Below are 6,946 nucleotides of genomic sequence, written 5' to 3'. Positions count from 1 at the left end.
ACCATAGGGTTTCCAACCCTAGGCGCAGGGGGAAGGCCCATGGGTGGCGCCCCAGCCCACTAAGGGCTGGTTTCCCTCCCACTTCAGCCCATGGGGCCCTCCGGGATAGGTGGCCCCACCCGGTGGACCCCCGGGACCCTTCCGGTGGTCCCGGTACAATACCGGTGACCCCCGAAACTTTCCCGATGGCCGAAACTTGACTTCCTATATATAATTCTTTACCTCCGGACCATTTCGGAACTCCTCGTGACGTCCGGGATCTCATCCGGGACTCCGAACAACTTTCGGATTTCCGCATACACATATCTCTACAACCCTAGCGTCACCGAACCTTAAGTGTGTAGACCCTACGGGTTCGGGAGACATGCAGACATGACCGAGACGCCTCTCCGGTCAATAACCAACAGCGGGATCTGGATACCCATGTTGGCTCCCACATGTTCCACGATGATCTCATCGGATGAACCACGATGTCGAGGATTCAGTCAATCCCGTATACAATTCCCTTTGTCAATCGGTATGTTACTTGCCCGAGATTCGATCGTCGGTATCCCAATACCTTGTTCAATCTCGTTACCGGCAAGTCTCTTTACTCGTACCGCAATGCATGATCCCGTGACTAACGCCTTAGTCACATTGAGCTCATTATGATGATGCATTACCGAGTGGGCCCAGAGATACCTCTCCGTCACACGGAGTGACAAATCCCAGTCTCGATCCGTGCCAACGCAACAGACACTTTCGGAGATACCCGTAGTGCACCTTTATAGTCACCCAGTTACGTTGTGACGTTTGGCACACCCAAAGCACTCCTACGGTATCCGGGAGTTGCACGATCTCATGGTCTAAGGAAAAGATACTTGACATTGGAAAAGCTCTAGCAAACGAAACTACACGATCTTTTATGCTATGCTTAGGATTGGGTCTTGTCCATCACATCATTCTCCTAATGATGTGATCCCGTTATCAACGACATCCAATGTCCATAGTCAGGAAACCATGACTATCGGTTGATCAACGAGCTAGTCAACTAGAGGCTTACTAGGGACACGTTGTGGTCTATGTATTCACACATGTATTACGATTTCCGGATAACACAATTATAGCATGAACAATAGACAATTACCATGAACAAAGAAATATAATAATAACCATTTATTATTGCCTCTAGGGCATATTTCCAACAGTCTCCCACTTGCACTAGAGTCAATAATCTAGTTACATTGTGATGAATCGAACACCCATTGCGTCCTGGTGTTGATCATGTTTTGCCCTAGGGAGAGGTTTAGTCAACGGATCTGCTACATTGAGGTCCGTATGTACTTTACAAATATCTATGTCTCCATTTTGAACACTTTCACGAATGGAGGTTAAGCGACGGTTGATATGCCTGGTCTTCCTGTGAAACCTGGGCTCCTTCGCAAGGGCAATAGCTCCAGTGTTGTCACAGAAGAGAGTCATCGGGCCCGACGCATTGGGAATCACCCCTAGGTCGGTAATGAACTCCTTCATCCAGACTGCTTCCTGTGCTGCCTCCGAGGCTGCCATGTACTCCGCTTCACATGTAGATCCCGCCACGACGCTTTGCTTGCAACTGCACCAGCTTACTGCTCCTCCATTCAAAATATACATGTATCCGGTTTGTGACTTCGAGTCATCCAGATCTGTGTCGAAGCTAGCGTCGACGTAACCCTTTACGACGAGCTCTTCGTCACCTCCATAAACGAGAAACATATCCTTAGTCCTCTTCAGGTACTTCAGGATATTCTTGACCGTTGTCCAGTGTTCCATGCCGGGATTACTTTGGTACCTTCCTACCAAACTTACGGCAAGGTTTACATCAGGTCTGGTACACAGCATGGCATACATAATAGACCCTATGGCCGAGCCATAGGGGATGACACTCATCTTTTCTCTATCTTCTGCCGTGGTCGGGCATTGAGCCGTGCTCAATTGCACACCTTGCAATACAGGCAAGAACCCCTTCTTGGACTGATCCATATTGAACTTCTTCAATATCTTGTCAAGGTCCTTCATTGAAAAACACTTATTCAAATAGGCCTTTATAGTTTCCAAGAATTCTATATCATTTCCCATAAATAGTATGTCATCCACATATAATATGAGAAATGCTACAGAGCTCCCACTCACTTTCTTGTAAACACAGGCTTCTCCATAAGTCTGTGTAAACCCAAACGCTTTGATCATCTCATCAAAGCGAATGTTCCAACTCCGAGATGCTTGCACCAGCCCATAGATTGAGCGTTGGAGCTTGCATACTTTGTTAGCATTCTTAGGATCGACAAAACCTTCCGGCTGCATCATATACAACTCTTCCTTAAGGAAGCCGTTAAGGAATGCCGTTTTGACGTCCATCTGCCATATCTCATAATCATAGTATGCGGCAATTGCTAACATGATTCGGACGGACTTCAGCTTCGCTATGGGTGAGAAAGTCTCATCGTAGTCAACCCCTTGAACTTGTCGATAACCCTTAGCGACAAGTCGAGCCTTATAGATGGTCACATTACCATCCGCGTCCGTCTTCTTCTTAAAGATCCATTTGTTTTCTATGGCTCGCCGATCATCGGGCAAGTCAGTCAAAGTCCATACTTCGTTTTCATACATGGATCCTATCTCGGATTTCATGGCTTCTAGCCATTTGTCGGAATCCGGGCCCGCCATCGCTTCTTCATAGTTCGAAGGTTCACCGTTGTATAACAACATGATTTCCAGGACAGGGTTGCCGTACCACTCTGGTGCGGAACGTGTCCTTGTGGACCTACGAAGTTCAGTAGCAACTTGATCCGAAGCTTCATGATCATCATCATTAACTTCCTCCCCAGTCGGTGTAGGCACCACAGGAACATTTTCCCGCGCTGCGCTACTTTCCGGTACGGAAGGGGTGACTATCACCTCATCAAGTTCCACTTTCCTCCCACTCAATTCTTTCGAGAGAAACTCCTTCTCTAAAAAGGACCCGTTCTTAGCAACGAAGATCTTGCCTTCGGATCTGAGGTAGAAGGTATACCCAATAGTTTCCTTAGGGTATCCTATGAAGGCGCATTTCTCCGACTTGGGTTCGAGCTTTTCAGGTTGAAGTTTCTTGACATAAGCATCGCATCCCCAAACTTTTAGAAACGACAGCTTAGGTTTCTTCCCAAACCATAATTCATACGGTGTCGTCTCAACGGATTTCGACGGAGCCCTATTTAAAGTGAATGCGGCAGTCTCTAAAGCATAGCCCCAAAATGAGAGCGGTAAATCGGTAAGAGACATCATAGATCGCACCATATCCAATAGAGTGCGATTACGACGTTTGGACACACCATTTCTCTGAGGTGTTCCAGGCGGCGTGAGTTGTGAAACTATTCCACATTTCCTTAAGTGTGTACCAAATTCGTGACTTAAATATTCTCCACCACGATCTGATCGTAAGAATTTTATTTTTCTGTCACGTTGATTCTCAACTTCACTCTGAAATTCCTTGAACTTTTCAAAGGTTTCAGACTTGTGTTTCATTAGGTAGACATACCCATATCTACTTAAATCATCAGTGAGAGTGAGAACATAACGATATCCTCCGCGAGCCTCAACACTCATTGGACCGCACACATCGGTATGTATGATTTCCAATAAGTTGGTTGCTCGCTCCATTGTTCCGGAGAACGGAGTCTTGGTCATCTTACCCATGAGGCATGGTTCGCACGTGTCAAATGATTCGTAATCAAGAGACTCCAAAAGTCCATATGCATGGAGCTTCTTCATGCGCTTGACACCAATGTGACCAAGGCGGCAGTGCCACAAGTATGTGGGACTATCGTTATCAACTTTACATCTTTTGGTATTCACACTATGAATATGTGTAACATCACGTTCGAGATTCATCAAGAATAAACCATTAACCAGCGGGGCATGACCATAAAACATATCTCTCATATAAATAGAACAACCATTATTCTCGGATTTAAATGAGTAGCCATCTCGAATTAAACGAGATCCAGATACAATGTTCATGCTCAAAGCTGGCACTAAATAACAATTATTGAGGTTTAAAACTAATCCCGTAGGTAGATGCAGAGGTAGCGTGCCGACGGCGATCACATCGACCTTGGAACCATTCCCGACGCGCATCGTCACCTCGTCCTTCGCCAGTCTCCGTTTATTCCGTAGTTCCTGTTTTGAGTTACAAATATGAGCAACCGCACCGGTATCAAATACCCAGGAGCTACTACGAGAACTGGTAAGGTACACATCAATTACATGTATATCACATATACCTTTGGTGTTGCCGGCCTTCTTGTCCGCTAAGTATTTGGGGCAGTTCCGCTTCCAGTGACCACTTCCCTTGCAATAAAAGCACACAGTTTCGGGCTTGGGTCCATTCCTTGGCTTCTTCCCGGCAACTGGCTTACCGGGCGCGGCAACTCCCTTGCCGTCCTTCTTGAAGTTCTTCTTACCCTTGCCCTTCTTGAACTTAGTGGTTTTATTCACCATCAACACTTGATGTTCTTTTCTGATCTCCACCTCCGCTGATTTCAGCATTGAATATACCTCGGGAATGGTCTTTTCCATCCCCTGCATATTGAAGTTCATCACAAAGCTCTTGTAGCTTGGTGGAAGCGACTGGAGGATTCTGTCAATGACCGCGTCATCCGGGAGATTGACTCCCAGCTGAGACAAGCGGTTATGCAACCCAGACATTCTGAGTATGTGCTCACTAACAGAACTATTCTCCTCCATTTTACAGCTGAAGAACTTGTCGGAGACTTCATATCTCTCGACCCGGGCATGAGCTTGAAAAACCATTTTCAGCTCCTCGAACATCTCATATGCTCCATGTCTCTCAAAACGCTTTTGGAGACCCGGTTCTAAGCTGTAAAGCATGCCGCACTGAACGAGGGAGTAATCATCAGCACGTGTTTGCCAAGCGTTCATAACGTCTTGGTTCTCTGGGATTAGTGCTTCACCTAGCAGTGCTTCTAAGACATAATCTTTCTTGGCTGCTATGAGGATTATCCTCAGGTTCCGGACCCAGTCCGTATAGTTGCTGCCATCATCTTTCAGCTTGGTTTTCTCTAGGAACGCGTTGAAATTGAGGACAACGTGGGCCATTTGATCTACAAGACATAGTGTAAAGATTTTAGACTAAGTTCATGATAATTAAGTTCATCTAATCAAATTACTCAATGAACTCCCACTCAGATAGACATCCCTCTATTCATCTAAGTGAAACATGATCCGAGTTAACTAGGCCGTGTCCGATCATCACGTGAGACGGACTAGTCAAGATCGGTGAACATCTCCATGTTGATCGTATCTTCTATACGACTCATGCTCGACCTTTCGGTCCTCCGTGTTCCGAGGCCATGTCTGTACATGCTAGGCTCGTCAAGTCAACCTAAATGTATTGCGTGTGTTCCGAGGCCATGTCTGTACATGCTAGGCTCGTCAACACCCGTTGTATTCGAACGTTAGAATCTATCACACCCGATCATCACGTGGTGCTTCGAAACAACGAACCTTCGCAACGGTGCATAGTTAGGGGGAACACTTTTCTTGAAATTATCATAAGGGATCATCTTACTTACTACCGTCGTTCTAAGCAAATAAGATGCAAAAACATGATAAACATCACATGCAATCAAATAGTGACATGATATGGCCAATATCATTATGCTCCTTTGATCTCCATCTTCGGGGCACCATGATCATCTTCGTCACCGGCATGACACCATGATCTCCATCATCATGATCTCCATCATTGTGTCTTCATGAAGTCGTCACACCAACGATTACTTCTACTTCTATGGCTAACGCATTTAGCAACAAAGTAAAGTAATTTACATGGCGTTATTCAATGACACGCAGGTCATGCAAAATAATAAAGACAACTCCTATGGCTCCTGCCGGTTGTCATACTCATCGACATGCAAGTCGTGATTCCTATTACAAGAATATGATTAATCTCATACATCACATATATCATTCATCACATCTTCTGGCCATATCACATCACATAACACATGCTGCAAAAACAAGTTAGATGTCCTCTAATTGTTGTTGCAAGTTTTTACGTGGTTTGTAGGTTTCTAGCAAGAACGTTTCTTACCTGCGTATGACCACAACGTGATTTGCCAATTTCTATTTACCCTTCATAAGGACCCTTTTCATCGAATCCGTTCCGACTAAAGTAGGAGAGACAGACACCCGCTAGCCACCTTATGCAACTAGTGCATGTCAGTCGGTGGAACCTGTCTCACGTAAGCGTACGTGTAAGGTCGGTCCGGGCCGCTTCATCCCACAATGCCGCCGAAACAAGATAAGACTAGTAGCGGCAAGAAGAATTGGCAACATCAACGCCCACAACTGCTTTGTGTTCTACGTGCATAGTAACTACGCATAGGCCTGGCTCATGATGCCACTGTTGGGAATCGTAGCATAATTTTAAAATTTTCCTACGCTCACCAAGATGCATCTATATATGGAGTATACTAGCAACGAGGGGAAAGGAGTGCATCTACATACCCTTGTAGATCGCGAGCGGAAGCGTTCCAATGAACGTGGATGACGGAGTCGTACTCGCCGTGATTCAAATCACCGATGACCGAGTGCCGAACGGACAGCACCTCCGCGTTCAACACACGTACGGTGCAGTGACGTCTCCTCCTTCTTGATCCAGCAAGGGGAAGGAGAGGTTGATGGAGATCCAGCAGCACGACGGCGTGGTGGTGGATGTAGCGGGTCTCGGCAGGGCTTCGCCGAGCTTCTGCGAGAGGGAGAGGTGTAGCAGGGGAGGAGGGAGGTGCCCAAGGCTGTAATGTTGCTGCCCTCCCTTCCCCCCCCCCTTTATATAGGCCCCCTGGGAGGGGGGGCGCCGGCCAAGATCCATCTGATGGGGGGGGCGGCGGCCAGGGGGGGTAACTTACCCCCCAAGTCAAGTGGG

The sequence above is a fragment of the Triticum aestivum genome, chromosome 2D (genome assembly GCF_018294505.1).
Source record: "Triticum aestivum cultivar Chinese Spring chromosome 2D, IWGSC CS RefSeq v2.1, whole genome shotgun sequence".
Classification (NCBI taxonomy): domain Eukaryota; kingdom Viridiplantae; phylum Streptophyta; class Magnoliopsida; order Poales; family Poaceae; genus Triticum; species Triticum aestivum.
Note: the sequence above shows the minus strand (reverse complement) of the source record.